General features: G+C 33.6%; 2 pseudogenes; both read left to right on the top strand.

Moving 5' to 3' along the window:
• Window positions 1–7221: 7221 nt before the first annotated feature.
• LOC141551673 (fructose-bisphosphate aldolase A pseudogene) lies at window positions 7222–8516 on the top strand (annotated as a pseudogene).
• On the top strand, window positions 7714–8516 carry LOC141551672 (fructose-bisphosphate aldolase A pseudogene; annotated as a pseudogene).
• Window positions 8517–18197: the final 9681 nt, after the last annotated feature.

Genomic DNA, 18197 nt, shown 5'->3' with positions numbered 1-18197 from the left:
ATAGTATAAAATATTTGGGAATATATCTACCAAAGGAGAGTCAGGAATTATATGAGAAAAATTACAAAACACTTGTCACAAAAATAAAGTCAGATTTAAATAATTGGAAAGACATTCAGTGCTCTTGGATAGGCCGAGCGAATATAATAAAGATGACAATACTCCCCAAACTAATGTATTTATTTAGTGCTATACCAATCAGACTCCCAAGAAACTATTTTAATGATCTAGAAAAATAACAACAAAATTCATATGGAAGAATAAAAAGTCGAGAATTGCAAGGGAACTAATGAAAAAAAAGTCAGAGGAAGGTGGTCTAAGTATACCTGATTTAAAGCTATATTATAAAGCAACAGTCACCAAAATCATTTGTTATTGGCTAAGAAATAGACTAGTTGATCAGTGGCATAGGTTAGGTTCACAGGGCAAGATAGTGAATAAAAATAGAAATCTAATCTTTGACAAACCCAAAGATCCCAAATTTTGGGATAAGAATTCATTATTTGACAAAAACTACTGGGAAAACTGGAAATTAGTATGGCAGAAACTAGGCATGGACCCACATTTAACACCACATACTAAGATTAGATCAAAATGGGTCCAAGATTTAGGCATAAAGAATGAAATCATAAATACATTGGAGGAACATGGGATGGTTTACCTCTCAGACTTGTGGAGGAGGAAGGATTTTGTGTCCAAGGGAGAACTAGAGACCATTATTGATCACAAAATAGAAAATTTTGATTACACCAAATTAAAAAGTTTCTACACAAACAAAACTAATGCAAACAAGATTAGAAGGGAAGTAACAAATTAGGAAAACATTTTTACAGTTAAAGGTTCTGATAAAGGCCTCATCTTCAAAATATACAGAGAATTGACTTTAATTTATAAGACATCAAGCCATTCTCCAATTGATAAATGGTCAAAGATATGAACAGACAATTTTCAGAAGATGAAATTAAAACTATTTCCACTCATATGAAAGAGTGTTCCAAATTACTATTGATCAGAGAAATGCAAATTAAGACAACTCTGAGGTATCATTACACACCTGTCAGATTGGCTAAGATGACAGGAACAAATAACGATGAATGTTGGAGGGGCTGTGGGAAAGCTGGGACACTGATGCTTTGATGGTGGAGTTGTGAAAGAATCCAACCATTCTGGAGAGTAATCTGGAATTATGCCCAAAAAGTTATCAAAATGTGCATACCCTTTGACCCAGCCATACTACTACTGGGCTTATATCCCAAGGAACTACTAAAGAAGGGAAAGGGACCTGTATGTGCCAAAATGTTTGTGGCAGCCCTTTTCATAGTGGCTAGAAGCTGGAAGATGAACAGATGTCTATCAATTGGAGAATGGTTGGGTAAATTATGGTATATGAATATTATGGAATATTATTGTTCTATAAGAAATGACCAACAAGTGAAATACAGAGAGGCTTGGAGAGACTTACATCAACTGATGCTAAGTGAAACGAGCAGAACCAGAAGATCATTATACACTTCAACAATGATACTGTACGAGGATATATGCTGATGGAAGTGGATATCTTCAACATAGAGAAGAGCTAATCCAATTCCAATTGATTAGTGATGGACAGAATCAGCTATATCCAGAAAAGGAACACTGGGAAATGAGTGTAAACTGTTATTTTTACCTTCTGAATCCAATTCTTCCTGTGCAACAAAAAAATTCGGTTCTACACACATATATTGTATCTAGAATATACTGTAATATATTTAACATGTATAAGACTGCCTGCCATCTGGGGGAGGTGGTTGGGGGAGGAAGAGAAAAAATCTGAATAGAAGTAAGTGCAAGGGACAATGTTGTAAAAAATTACCCATGCATATGTACTGTCAAAAAAAAAGTTATAATTGTAAAATTAAATTAAAATTAAATTAAAAAAAAAGAAAAGTGTGACTTGGTCATAATCCCAACAATAATTCATGAAAAAGGAGTGAATTACCATAACAATCTAGTTTAATAAATATAAAATTCCAATCTTTGGGTCCAAAAGCTCATTACCTGCCAAAAATTTTGGGGAAACCTAGAAAGCAGTTTGGCAGGAGTAAGTATAAATCAGCATCTCATACTATATAAGAAATGGATAATAATTTAAACATAAAGTATGATATCTTCAGAAAATAAGGATAACATGAAAGAAAATACATTTCATATCTATTAATAATGAAAACTATTACCAAACAAAAGATAGAGAACATTATGTGATGTAAATTAGATATTTATTTTTTAAATAGTTTTTTTCCCCGTTACATATCAAGAAAATTTTTAGCATTCATTTTTTACAAAAAGAACAAGACAAACATGAGAAAGAATAAAGAGAAAAATATTCTTCCATCTATATTCAGAATCAATCAATTTTTATCTACATATGGATAGTATTGTCCTTCTTGAGTTCTTTGTACTTGTTTTGGATCATTGTGCTTCTGAGACAGGTTGAGTCACTTTACATCTCTGATATTGTATACAATGTTTTCCTGGTTCATTTCATTTAGCATGCAAGTCTTTCTAATTTTTCAAATATATTCATATACCACAACTCCTTCAACCATTCCTCAATTAATGATCCTCCCCTCAATTTCCAATATTTTACCACATGAAAAAGGCTGCTATAAATATTTTGGATATTTAGGTTCTTTTCCCCCTTTTTATAATCTCTATGGAAGACAGACCTCATAATGGAATTGCTGGATCGAAGGGTATGCACAGTTTGGTTGTCTTTGGGCATAGGCACAAATTACTTTGCATTAATTCCCTTACATTTTCCCAGGCTCAACTTCTCATTTCTAGAGCACAAAAATATTCCATCATAGTCATATGCCACAATGTTTTTAGCCATCCCCATTTTATGGGTATCCTCTCAATTACCAATTCTTTTTTTTAATTAATAATATTTTATTTTCTTGCCTTGCATGTTAAAGTAATTTTTAAACTTAAAAAAAAATTCTGAGTTCCAAATATCATCCCTTCCTTCCTTCTCTCTATCTTTCCTGAGACAATAAGTAATCCAAAATAGATTATACTGCACAATTATATAAAATTCTTTCATATTAGATATTTTTCAAAAGAAGTTTAAAATTAAAACAAAGACAAAAGAAAGAAGCAGGTCCTTTGCTCTTTTCTGCTTTCAAGATAAAAAGGAAAATAGGGAAATGGAGGTGGAGGTGGAGGAAAAACTCAAGGGAAATTTTCCTGATAAAGGTCTCATTTCTAAAAAACATAGAAAACTGATTCAAATTTATAAGAATATGTCATTCCCCCACTGATAAATAGTCAAATAATATGAAAACACCATTTTTATTGTGTGTGTGCATTTTTTTTTTTTTTTGAGGAATGGCAGAGAGAAGATGAGGATATCTGTATTTTCTTTTGCAGCATGGCTAATATGAAAAATTATTTTTATTACTTTACATATACAATCATATACAATATATAGATTGGATATATCAAATTGTTTACCATGCGGGAGAGGGGGGGAGGGAGGGACAAAGAAAATTTTCAACTCAAAATTTTATAACATGAATATTAAAAATATTTTACATGTGATTGAGGAAAATAATAGAAAATTTAAAAGAAGAAAATCATTTTGTCAGTATTCTCAAAGTACAAACACACACATATACATATATATGGTTGTATATGTAATAAAAGTTTATTTCTTTAACTACAGGAATTGCCCTTGAGGTTTTAGAAATTTAATGCAACTTTCAAAGGAAACTTGCTTATTCTTCTGGCAGTTAACTTATAGTTGAAGTCTAATCTAAGGAATAAAATATTGATTAACTTCCAACTATATTCCATTTGCTGTGCTGTATGCTGCAGAACAAAAGATGAAATAAGACACAGATCCTTCCTTCAAGGGGCATACAATTTGATATGGGGAATAAAACATTTACACAAATAGACGTTTATAAGGCAGGATTTTTTAAGGAGTTTAACCCCTAGTTGCCTTCTCTTTTGAATACAATGATTCAAGACAATTCCAATAGACTTTGGAGGTAAATGCCATCTGCAACCAGTCAAAAAATTATAGAGTGAATATGGATGGAAGCATACTATTTTCACCTTTGTTATTACCATTGCTTTTTTTTCTCCTTTTCCCCTGGTTTTTGCTCTGATTTTCCTTTCAAAATGTGACTAATATGGGAATGTTTTTAAAATGATTATACAGATACTATCTATACCAGATTGAGGGCTTGGGAAGTAAAAGAGGAAGGGAGAAAAAAAATTAGAACACAAAGTTTCACAAAATGAATGTTGAAAACTATCTTTTACATGTAATTAGAAAAATAAAATATTATTAAGTTTAAAAATATTGATCAAGGCAAATCAATAGTAATGTTTGATGGTGAAACGGCTATATAGTATGATGGATACAGCTCTGACCCTTGAGTCAGAGGGACCTGAGTTCAAATCAAGACTCAGACTCTTATTACCTTATTATCCTGTTGAAATCATTTAACCTTGTGTTAATGGAGAAATAAAATGTAAAATGAAACGGAGAAGGAAATACTGTACCACTCTATCTCTGCTTAGAACACCCCAAATAATCTCACAAAGAGTCAGATACCACTAATCAATAAACAACAAATTCATGGTTAGGTATAGACCTTTGAAATCATTCCATTAAAGATTTTCTAAGTTTACAACAAAACATAAGGGATTATTTAAATTGCAGTTTCACTCAGATAATTTTCTCTATGTTATTCTATTTTTATCTTACCCATGATTTGCTTTATAACCTTTAATTTCTTTTTAAATCACTCAATTGATTTTTAAAAGGAATTATATAGGAATGAAAGTCAGAATGCATAGTTATTGAATAAGGGAAGCAATTAACAGACTACTTGTTTTCTAGAATTGTGATAGCAAAAGGGCAACTGAAGATATATATCTTGAGTGAAAGAATTAAGTTTATGTGTATGCTCTGAATTGTATAAAACATGCACAGTTAGTCTTTGTATATTCCTGCTTCATGATGGGAGGACTTTTCAGACACTTTTAGGAAAGAGCAAGAGCTTCAGTTGGCTCACTCCAAAGTCAGTAACATTTCTGTTTTTGTTTTTGTTTTTGTTTTTTAATTTTATAATTATAACTTTTTTTTTGACAGCACATATGCATGGGTAATTTTTTTTCCAACATTATCCTTGCACTCACTTCTGTTCTGATTTTTCCCTTACTTCCCTCCACCCCCTTGCCCTAAATGATAAGCAGTCGTATACATGTTAAATATGTTATAATATATCCTATTATATTGTAGTTGGATTCAGAAGATAAAAATAACCTGGTAAGAAAAACAAAAACGCAAACAGTTTACACTCATTTCCCAGTGTTCCTTCTCTGGGTGTAGCGGATTCTGTCCATCATTGATCAACTGGAACTGAATTGGATCTTCTCTTTGTTGAAGATATCCACTTCCATCAGAATACATCCTCATACAATATTGTTGTTGAAGTGTATAATGATCTCCTGGTTCTGCTCGTTTCACTCAGCATCAGTTCATGTAAGTCTCTCCAAGTCTCTCTGTAGTCATCCTGCTGGCCATTTCTTACAGAACAATAATATTCCATAACATTCATATACCACAATTTACCCAACCATTCTCCAATATGGTCATGCATTCATTTTCCAGTTTCTAGCCACTACAAAAAGGGCTTTGGCACATACAGGTGCTGGAACTCTGTCTTCCCAGAAATCAGCTGGAGTCAGGATCACAAAACGTTTTTATTCTTGATCTTTTACAGTCAAGTTCAGGGGCTTAGGCCTAGCAACTTTACACACACCTTTCTCCCTCAAACTCCTGGAGAGACTAACCCCATGTCTGCATCTTAATTCCTCTTCCTCCTCCTACTCCTACCACACACATCACTTCTCCCTCTTTGTTCAAACAATCAAGTCAGCACAGAAGGGAGGGTCAACCTTCAAACAAGTTAATAGGGAACTGTCCAATTGGGAATTAGTCTCGTGCTTCATTATCCAAGTGCATTGCTCAATTCTAGCCCTTTCCCTTCTTTAGTATTTCTTTAGGATATAAGCCCAGTAATAGCACTGCTGGATCAAAGGGTATGCATGCACAGTTTGATAACTTTTGGGACATAATTCCTGATTGTTCTCCAGAATAATTGTAGTCATTCATAACTCCACCAACAATGCATCAGCGTCCCAGTTTTCCCCGCATCCCCTCCAACATTCATCATTATTTTTTCCTGTCATCTTAGCCAATCTGACAGGTGTGTAATGGTATCTCAGTTATTTTTTTTTTTCATTTCTCTGATCAATAATGATTTGGAACACTCTTTCATATGAGTGGAAATATTTCAATATATTTCAATTTCATCATCTGAAAATTGTCTGGTCCTAACCTTTGTCCTTTTATCAATTGCAGAATGGCTTGATTTCATATAAATTAGAGTCACTTCCCTATATATTTTGGAAATGAGGACTTTATCAGAACCTTTAACTGTAAGATGTTTTTCCAGTTCGTTACTTCCCTTCTAATCTTGCTTGCATTAGCTTTGTTTGTACAAAGGCTTTTTAATTTGATGTAATCAAAATTTTTTATTTTGTGATCAATAATTATCTCTAGTTCTTCTTTGGTCACAAATTCCTTCCTCCTCCACAACTCTGAGAGGTAAACTATCTTATGTTCCTCTAACTTAGTTATGATCTTGTTCTTTATCATGGACCCATTTTGATCTTATCTTGGCATATGGTGTTAAGTGTGGATCAATGCCTAATTTCTGCCATACTAATTTCCAGTTTTCCCAGCAGTTTTTGTCAAATAATGAATTCTTATCCCAAGAAATATGGGATCCTTGGGTTTGTCAAAAACTAGATTGTTATAGTTATTTACTATTTTGTCTTGTAAGCCTAACCTATTCCACTGATCAACTAATCTATTTCTTAGCCAATACCAAATGTTTTTGGTGACTGCTGCTTTGTGATATGTTTTATATCAGGTACAGCTAGGCCACCTTCATTTGATTTTTTTTTTCATTAATTCCCTTGAAATTCTCAACCTTTTGTTCTTCCATATGAATTTAGTTGTTATTTTTCTTAGGTCATTAAAATAGTTTCGCCCCCCCTGAGTTCAATAGGCGACGTTCGGATTCAGAGAGCGCAGAAGTTCGGCTCCGACCATAAGCAGTCTTCTTCCTGCCGGAAACTACCAACACAGCCAAGGAAAACATGTCTTCCCAATTCCCAGCATTGACACCAGAGCAAAAGAAAGAACTGTGTGACATAGCTCACCGAATTGTTGCTCCAGGCAAGGGAATCTTGGCAGCAGATGAGTCCACTGGTAGCATTGCAAAGCGACTGCAGTCCATTGGAACTGAGAACACAGAAGAAAATCGACGCCTTTATAGGCAGTTACTTCTGACAGCAGATGATCGAGTGAACACTTGTATTGGAGGTGTTATCCTTTTCCATGAGACACTCTACCAGAAAGCTGGTGATGGACGTCCCTTCCCCAAAGTCATAAAGGCAAAGGGTGGCATTGTGGGCATCAAGGTGGACAAAGGTGTAGTGCCCCTGGCAGGGACCAATGGCGAGACTACCACTCAAGGTCTGGATGGGCTGAGTGAGCGCTGTGCCCAGTATAAGAAGGATGGGGCTGACTTTGCCAAATGACGTTGTGTTCTGAAGATAGGGCATAATACACCTTCCCCACTTGCCATCATGGAGAATGCCAATGTGTTGGCCCGATATGCCAGCATTTGCCAACAAAATGGTATTGTCCCCATTGTGGAGCCAGAGATCCTCCCTGATGGAGACCATGATCTGAAGTGTTGTCAGTATGTCACCGAGAAGGTTCTGGCTGCTGTCTACAAGGCTCTGAGTGACCATCATGTCTATCTGGAAGGGACCTTGCTGAAGCCTAACATGGTCACTGCTGGCCATGCCTGTACTCAGAAGTATTCACATGAGGAGATTGCAATGGCAACTGTAACTGCCCTTCGCCGGACTGTGCCTCCTACAGTCACTGGTATCACCTTCCTGTCTGGGGGTCAGAGTGAGGAGGATGCCTCCATCAACCTCAATGCCATCAACACCTGCCCCTTGCATAAGCCATGGGCCCTGACCTTTTCTTATGGCCGAGCCCTGCAGGCATCTGCCCTTAAAACCTGGGGCGGAAAGAAGGAAAATGTCAAGGCTGCCCAAGAAGAATATATTAAGCGGGCCACGGCTAACAGCCAAGCTGCTCAAGGCAAGTAAACTCCAAGTGGAAAGTCAGGAGCTGCAGCCAGCGAATCGCTCTTTGTCTCTAACCATGCCTACTAAGTCAAGGCCTTCCATCTGGGTATGCCCTAACACTCCAGGCCATCCCTCACAGTCCAGGAAGAGGCTGAGATCCCAGAGCTTTGTGCTGACCTCTCCCATCACTCCTAACTTGTGTGGTGTTGTTGCTCTCTGGTGAATCTAGTGACCCCCTCCTCAGCCCACTTTTTCCAATAAACAACTATTTAACAAAGAAAAAAAAACTAGTTTCTTGGTTGTCTGATTGGTATAGCACTAAATAAATAGATTAGTTTAGGGAATATTGTCATCTTTATTATATTCGCTCAGCCTATCCAAGAGCACTTACCATTTTTCCAATTATTTAAATCTGACTTTATTTTTGTGGCGTTTTGCAATTTTGCTCATATAATTCCTGACTTTCCTTTGGTAGATATATTCTCAAATATTTTATACTATCAATAGTTATTTTGAATGGAATTTCTCTTTGTATCTCTTGCTTTTGGATTTTGTTGATTATGTATAAAAATGTTGAGGATTTATGTGGAGTTATTTTGTATCATACAACTTGCTAAAGTTGTGAATTATTTCTAATAGCTTTTTAGTAGAGTATCTGGCTTTCTCTAAGTGTACCATGATATCATCTGTAAAGAGTGAGTTTCTTCATTACCTACTCTAATTACTTTAATCTCTTTTGCAACTCTTATTGCTGAGGCTAGCATATTTAATACAATATTGAATAGTAATGGTAATAGTGGGCTACTTTGTTTCACTCCTGATCTTACTGGGAAAGGTTCCAATTTATCCCCATTACATATGATGATTACTGACGGTTTTAAATATAAGCTCCTGACTATTTTAATGAAAAGTCCATTTATTCCTAGAGTCTGAAGTGTTTTTATTACGAATGTATGTTGGATTTTGTCAAATGTTTTTTTTCTGCATCTACTGAAATGATCACCTGGTTTTTGTTAATTTGGTTATTGATATAGTCAATTATGCTAATAGTTTTCCTAATATTGAACCAGCCCTGCATTCCTGGTATAAATCCTACTTAGTCATAATGTATTATCCTGGGGATGATTTTCTGTAATCTTTTTGCAAAACCAGTAATATTTCAAGTATATTAGGTGCTTTATATGTACTGCTAACTTCAGAATGCTTAGATGGCTAGACCATGGAGAAGATAAGCATGACCTATTAATTGACATTTACAAAGCATTTTACATACATTATTTCATTCAAATTTCAGAATAACTTATATATATATATATATACATATATATATATATATATATATATATATATATATATATATATATATATATATATATATATATATAAACAAGTATTGGAGAATTTCAAAATAGGTTTTTTTGACTAAGTTGTTATTCAGTTGTTTCAGTCATGCTTAACTCTTCATGATTGTTTTTGGAGCTTTCTTGGTAAAGATACTTCGAGTGATTTGCCATTTCTCCAGCTCAATTTACAAATGAGGAAACTGAGGCACACAAGGTTAAGTGACTTGTTAAGATTTGTGCAACTAGGAAGTGTTTGAATCTGGATTTGAACTCAGTACCTTCTGACTCTAGTCATAATATTCTATTCACTGTACTACCCAGTTGCCCTATGTGTCTATTTTTGGTTGCTTATAAAACTTATCCTGGAGCAAAAGGTTTCTAAAATGCCCTCACTAATACAGGATGCCAGAATGCTGCAGCTCCTTCTAAACCATTGGAAATAAAACATTAAGGAGAATGAAAAAATGATTCTAGATATTTTTAATATTTGCTTTTTATTTGCCATAAATTCTCCTTTTTCATGTTTGATATGAGTTAATTTGTTCTATTTTTCAGCTTATTTTATTGTTATGAAAACCTTTCTAATTTTATCAATTCATTGAACATTTTTGCTTTCAATTTTCTTAATCTCTTTTATTTTCTTGCTACTTGTTACTTTTCAAGATTTTCAAATTGTTATTTCCCCAATTAGTCAATCTCTTCTATATTTCTTTTCTTTTTTTTTTTTTTTCTTTTGTTTTTTATTTTTCTGAGGCTGGGGTTAAGTGACTTGCCCAGGCTCACACAGCTAGGAAGTGTCAAGTGTCTGAGACCAGATTTGAACTCGGGTCCTCCTGAATTCAAGGCTGGTGCTCTACCCACTGCTCCACCTAGCTGCCCCTAATTTTTTTTTTTTTTCCCCCTTAGGCTGGGGTTAAGTGACTTGCCCAGAGTCACACAGCTAGGAAGTGTTGTGTCTGAGACCAGATTTGAACTCGGGTCCTCCTGAATTCAGGGCTGGTGCTCTATCCACTGCACCACCAAGCTGCCCCACTATATTTCTTTTGTTAATGAAAATATATTTTTCCCTAAAAGAAAATGTTTAGTATGATGTTTTTTCCCTAATCACTATGTCAGCTATGTTTGGTAATTTTATGTATGTCATTTCATTAGCATTTCCTTCCAATTCAGACTGTTCATCATAGTTTTCATGAGAGACCCTGAATTATATAATTCTTTGGCTCTGCAGTAAACTTGAAGGAGATTCCTGTTCTTTCATATGTACCCTTACCTCAAAGCTCCTAACTTTACATATCTTCCTTTGATTTCAAAGGGAACTATCTATGAGAAGGAGAAAGAGAACTCTAATGATTTGCTTCAGGCATACAGTCTCTATTTTGATGAACCAGAAAGACAGAAGTATATCATGAGATTTCAGTGCATTATGACAGCTTGTAAAACTGTAGATAAAATATTTAGCTTGGTATATAGGTATATTAAAATGCCATTTTGATCTAAGTGTTTTTTCCACATTCCCTTCAGTTTCATCTTTCATCATCTCAAGTGAATTTAATTTAAAATGTAGACATCATTCTGAAATATCAGTTAGAATATAATTTAACCATTTTATTGGCTCCTGAGTCTTATGTAATTCTTGCAGCTTTTGCCCAACTGTACTCTATCTCTCTAGTTTCATATTAATATTAACAACTCAGATTTTGCTAGTGTTTTACATTTTAAAAACCTGTTCCAATGATAAAGTTAATAAGAACATTATCATAGCCATTTTGCACACGAAGAAACTGAGGTGCAGAGAGTTGATTGTCCAACATATTTTATCTTACTTTGATCTTAAGACTTAGGATATATCCATTTGATTACTGAAAGAGATCTATGAGCTCATTAATTTGGAAGATACCCTTCGACCAATCCATGTCTGCTTATTCTTTATGATTTTATGTTCTCCCATATATTTATCACAAGACATCTTCACAAAACGCTAAAGGCCTTTCCTACCTTCTCCTGATATGATATATATGATCTATCACTCTGGCTTACATCTTATTGTGATGCTCTTACCCTCACTATATTAAAATCCTGTCACCATTTCTTTCTCTTTTCATTCAATTCCTTTAAGATTTCTTTTACTGTTTTTTGAATTTCCTCATTGACATATTATAGCTTTTTGATACCTATTATACCTACTGTTACCATTCCATTTCTGATTATGGTATTGATTTCTAATTCCTTGGAGACTGTTAGACTACATAATTATATGGTGCCAGTGGTATTAAAAAAAGATGGATCTTTGTTTTGTGGGAAACACGATCATTATAGAATCTTCTGTTCCTCTTTTAACTGCATAAGGACAGAAACTGGATCTATATTTAGATCACTCACAATATCTTCTTTATTAGACTTTAATGGAGGTTTGTTTAATTGGTACATTTACTCCTTATAATGAGACAGATCACTGCTCATCCAAGTTTTTTTATCCATTGTGATTTTTCTCCATATTCTCTATTGATCTTTCATTTATTATCTATCCAAGGCATTTAATTCCTTTTTCCAGATATTTTAACACTACATGCATACAAGTTTATTACTTGGGTTATCCCTCTATTCTTCCACACTCATGTTATAGGACCAGCCAACTTCCTTTTCTGATTGCACATCTTATGAAATATGCATTTGATGCCATTTTTAGTGTGTTATGATATCATTTGTAACATGCTGCATATACATAGATATATATATATGTATATATATGTTTATATATATATGTATATATATATATATATATATATATATACATATATATATATATATATATATATATATAATAAGCAAATGTATATGTATGTGTGCGTTTCTCCATTTACCTTTGTTTCATGTATCATTTTCATACTTTGTAGATAGCAGCATTCTGTAAATCATAATCCCACAGAATCTCTGGAAGAATGTTGCAGTTAGAAAAAGTTGAGGTTTGCTTTCTTGTTTCAGGGAGCAGGTCAGAATATTTGAAAGGACTCTGATTTCCCAAATGTGATCTAGTTCACTTTCTTCTTTCTATATGCTTCTGTTGATGGTATTCCCTATGCTTGAAATGCTTTATATTTTCTGCTTTGCTTAATAAATTGCATCCCATCACTTAAAATCCAAATCAAATGCTTCTTCATTCACATATTCTTTTATATCAACTAATTGCTTCAGACTTCATGTAACATTTTCCCCTATCTGATAAATTTCTACTGGCCATCTATGCTCCATGCTTTACATGTTCTGTCTTCTCAGTCCAATTTTCAGAATATTTGCCTTCCTTTAAGCCTCAATCGATGTGCTTTGTCCTAATTTTTTTTTTCTGAGTCTCAGAGTTGCAAATGCTTTCATTTTCTCAAACATTTCTTTACTTGTATATCTATTCTTCTGGTGCCTATATCCTCAGTGTTCTGTTGGAATCAGCCCGTTTTCTTTCTTTTTAAAAATTACTTAAAATTTAAAGGCAGAATAACAAAATAAAATAGAAAAAAGAAAGAAAGAAAAAGAAAAAAATAAGAATTGTTATTTGCCCAGCATAAGGTAGAGGATTCAACATATTTAACAATAAATTTCCATTTCAAGAAAACATATATAATAATAAAAGACATTGTTTTCATGACTGCCCTTCTTTTATTTCCTTCCTTGAATATTTTCTTTCATTCTCTGCTATATACATTTTACTTACCAGATCATTTTCATTGTAGGACTTTACACTTTAGAAATCAGCAAATATTTATAAATCAAGAACTTATTTGTTGTGTTGTCTAGATTTAAGATATTTATGGTTGAAATTTTAATGCTGCAGATTAAATTTTAAAACTGAGCACATACCTCTCACCCCCACCAACGGTTGTTAAATAAGTTTCAGCACATTACCTGCCTGTTCCCCTAACCCCATCTCTTTAGAAGAGCTACCCAAGTACAACGGACTTTGTGGATCTGCATTCACTCATAAGCTGTCAGAACCAGGGTGCTTATTTGTATTACTTACTATATTAATTATTTAGTATTATTCCTTAATATTCAGTTCATCAAAAGCAAAGTCAATAAATGAAAATGCTAGTGAGAAAGGTCATATTTCCCCACTAAAAATCCCAGATATGCTTTCCCCCAAATGCACATCTGATCAGTTAGAAGAGTAGATTCACTGTGAAGGAGGATTGTGTGGCACGCGTATGGGCAGAACACACATATGCAAGGGAATCCATAAACCCAAGGAAACGCACCATTTCAATTAATGATCCTAATGATTTAGGCAATGAATTTGCTAATATCAATACACTTCTGTTGGCTATTGTGTAGTGTCCTTTTTCCCAGCTATCCTTTAGAATAAAGAAATTCCTTAGTTACCTTAAGTTAGGCATGTAAATTTTTTTAATATAATTAATATAAGGATTTTTCATTTTGTAGACTAACCATGAACATTCTTTAAGAACCTTTTCCAGTGTCAATGTGGAATAGAAAAGGCTGATAGAAGATGACTCTACTTTTTAAACTTAATTACAAATTCAGCAATGGAGGAAAAAATCCCTTTTATGTGTATGTGGTTTAAATAGTGACTGTAATTCTGAAGATTTAGAAATTTGTTTCACACTTTTAATTGAATAAAATTGGCAACAGAGAATGTTGGGCTATATAAATTAGGTGTAGAGGGGGGAGGACTGGTAGTTCAGATAGCCTACTCACATTTGGAATGGTTTAAATAGGGAACAAATAGAGAGATGGAATAGGATGGTAGCATATAAAAGGATGTGTAACTCAATAGGAATGGGACAAGGTGTGTAGATTAATGGGAAAAAAAGATAAAAAGAGAGGAGAGGGAAAGGGTAACATAGCATAAGGTGGGGTACAGAAGGTTGGTTAGGTTAATGGGAGTGGATAAGGTACTAAGATTAATGATAATGGAAAAAAGAGGGAGAGACTGGTTGGGTCCAAAAGATAAGAGAAGGATCCATGGGTGGTAGAAGGTTAAGTAATAGCAAGATAAATTAAGGAGTAGAACTAAACTAGAAGAATTATAAAGAATAGAAAAATATGAGATATACACAAAGCCAAAAAGGAAGAGGATTAAAGTTTAGAAAAAAAAGTGTTGCTAGTAATCATTAATCTCAGACAAAGTCAAGGTCTCAATCAAGAGAGAAATCTCCATTATGTCAGCCATATTAGTATGGTTTTAGATATATAATTACGTATGAGCAAATGAATATATATATATATGCAATATATATGCATATATGTATATGTGTATGTGTGTTTATAGATGTAGATATATATGTATATGTGTGTATGTGAATATGTATATATGTACATACATGTGTACATATGTATATATATATGTGTGTATATATATATATATATATATATATATATATATATATATATATATATATATATATATAATTTATATGCAAATACATGTGTGCTTAGCTATAGTCTACTCGGGGTGTGTGGGGGGATAAAGGGGAAAAATTAAAGTTAAAAGTGTTCAACAGAGAACAAAAGAATAGCCTTCAAGGAAGCAAAGAAAAGGTGGACAATATAATGTCTTTTATTATTATATATGCTTTCTTGAAATGGAAATTTATTGTTAGATAACTTGAATCCTTCCTTATGTTTTGTTGGGCACATGACAATGTTTTGTTTTTTATTTTTCCTTTTTTTGCCTTTCTTTTTCTATTTTTTTTACTTATTTTCAATTTAATTTAATATATATATATATATATATATATATACGTATATATATATATATATATATTAAAAAAAGAAGAGAACAATTATGATGGTAGGGTCCAACCTTTCAGGTTTCATAGTAGTGAAATAATGGACCAATCATACTAGCTTTGTCTAGCAGTTTTTATTCTATCATAAAACTTGACAATGATTAGATGGAATAAAGATGGGATCAGTCTGGTCTGGGAAAAGGTTTTTCTTCGGGATCTTGCCCACAGATTCAACATGACTTGTACCATGTAATGCAAGAATTGAGAAGTATAGCTAGAACTTAAATCCAATACCAAATTCAGGAGTGTTACAAGTATAGTAATCCCAGCATAATTTCTATTTTTCCTAAGGTTCTTTGAGAAATAGCATTGGGTAATGGATTGACACAGCCTCAGATCCAGGAATATAGGGTTTATCTTTTACCATTATTACTTACTGGCTATAAGAATCTGAATAAATCATTTATCCTCTAAGGGTTATAGAAAACAAAGATTCTAAGTTTTAGGGAAAATGTAAACTTTTATAGATGGAAGGAGTATTCAAATCTGGGATTTCCTTATGCTGGTGAAATCGCAAATTCAATCCTTATTTCTATTACCATTAGAGCTTTGAATATTAGATTCATATACCATCTATTATGCTGCTATTATTCTAATACTTTCCTAAAATAAGTGATAAAAATTGACAAATGTTGAAGAATCCTGAAAAAAATCCATGAAATTTCTGTTTATACTATTAATAAATAAAACCACTAGTCAGGACAATTTTAGTGATATAAGGTATATAATATTCATGTCTCTAGGACTTTGAGCAAGCACTTAAGAATTAAACTCTCTTTTTGTGACTAATTCAGGTTAACCTAGGCATTCTGAAATGTAAGATCCAAACTTCTTGAAAAAGGAAAATGTGATGAAGACTTTTTTTTAAAAGGATCAGAAATATTTTTATATACTCCTAGTGTTTCCCATGTGACTCATTCTAAACCAGGGTATGCAAATTCACCAGGTGTTTTAGGTCATCTAGAGTAAGTGCATAATTTCTCACCTCTGAGACTGGGTGTGAAAAATAAGGATTTCATGGAATAAGAAAAAATTCCATAAAAATGCAGTTTTCCATTACTTTCTTGTAAATGAACAAAGACAAGCCTGGCATTTAATCCATGAAACCACAACAATCCTTGAGAGTTACATTCATTTTTTCCATGGAGACCATAAAAATTGTATACAAATATCTCTGTACTATGTACTCTGTTTCTAATAAATTCCACCTTGGGAGTTGGTAAGGGTAAGGCATATTTCAAAGAGAAGATAGTTTAGTTATCAGTTATAAGAAATTAAAACTTTATTGGGTGTCTTTTTCATTTGGGATTATGTGGTTAATTTCATTACTCAAATCTTAGAAAGAACCATCTGTAGCTAGCTGTGGAAATTCCAGAAAGCCACAAAATCTGGCTCAGAATTACCTTAACCTGGACCTAATCAGAAAAGGAACTTTAAACTATAGAATGGATCTCTCATCATCCTCTCATACCTCTGGTTTTAGGAGTCCATTAACTACACAGTAGAATTGTTTAGTGATTAACCTTTTTACTTACTCTCACAATTATTCAGGATGTTTTCTCACACATAACTTTGGTTTGGATACTCTTTCCAGTCAAAAGAAAGACTGTTTTGACCCTTTCCAATTTAGTCTAAAGAGATAAGCATTGTGTGGGACAGTGATAACACCTATCTAAATTGAAATCAGAGACTCTTAGGGTAGAAAAGCAAAAGATCAGTAAGAGAAATCAACTTCACCAGATATTCAATGTATTGCTCTTTTCAATTTATCATTCTGTTTTATATTGGGATTTAAAAACAAAAAACTAGCCACTAATTAAACCTATTACAAAGGCTCCTTTTATCAATTGCAAAATAAACAGATTTTCAGTAGAGAAGGATGTTTTTTTAAAGTGCCTCTCAGTTTCAAATTTTATAAGCCTGTTGTGCTTATCCTACATCAATTCCCTTGGAAAAAGGAGCTGCTTGGATAGAGTTCACGACTATAATCAGAACCAATGTTTGGCTGTTACCCTAGGCCAATGGTTCTTAAACCAGATTTGAGGAGATATGTGAACATGGGTGGGAAAAATACACCTTTATTTCACTAATTTCTACTAAAAAGTAACATTCCCTTCAATTATTTGAATATGCTATTCTGAGAAAGGATCCATAGGCTTCATTAAATTGACAAAGGAATTCCTTATACATACCAAAAAATGTCAAGAATCCTTGCCTCAGTTAGACTGTAGGATTAGATGAAGAATAGCATAAAAAGAAAAAAAAGAAAGTAAAGGAGATCAAGAAAGAGGAGTATAAAGGAAGAGGGGATATTATCCACATTTGCATTAGCATTTTTTTCATTTCACCCTAATAACATCCTCTTGAAGAATGAAGTAGGGGTTTTGTTATCCCAGTTTTACAGGTGAGGAACCTGAGAATAAGGAAGTTTAAATTATTTCCTCCCAATCACATAAATACTCTGCATCAGAGGCAGGATCTAATCAAACATTCAATCAAAATTATTTTTATAATTATCAAGTGTCTATTATATACCAGGCTGATTGGTGGTTATCCTTCATTTTTTGAAATGGACTGACATGACATCATGATGTTAGAGTCAAGTTACAATGTGTCTGACTGTGGCTGATCAGACCAATATTAGTTTGGAATATTCTACCAGGCCACATACAAATAGTCTATATGAATATTTGGGATGACTTCTTTAATTTTGCTCATTTTGCATTTCCTTCAAACTAATTCAACTCTGCTTAGCTCCTAGAGCACAGCACCTTCTCTGATGAGAGCATGCCATGAATGGCAGTCCTGTGCCACCCACTCCCATGTA

Source organism: Sminthopsis crassicaudata, chromosome 1, assembly GCF_048593235.1.
Source record: "Sminthopsis crassicaudata isolate SCR6 chromosome 1, ASM4859323v1, whole genome shotgun sequence".
Classification (NCBI taxonomy): domain Eukaryota; kingdom Metazoa; phylum Chordata; class Mammalia; order Dasyuromorphia; family Dasyuridae; genus Sminthopsis; species Sminthopsis crassicaudata.
The sequence above is the reverse complement of the archived record's forward strand: the minus strand, read 5'-3'. Positions and strand labels throughout refer to the sequence as shown.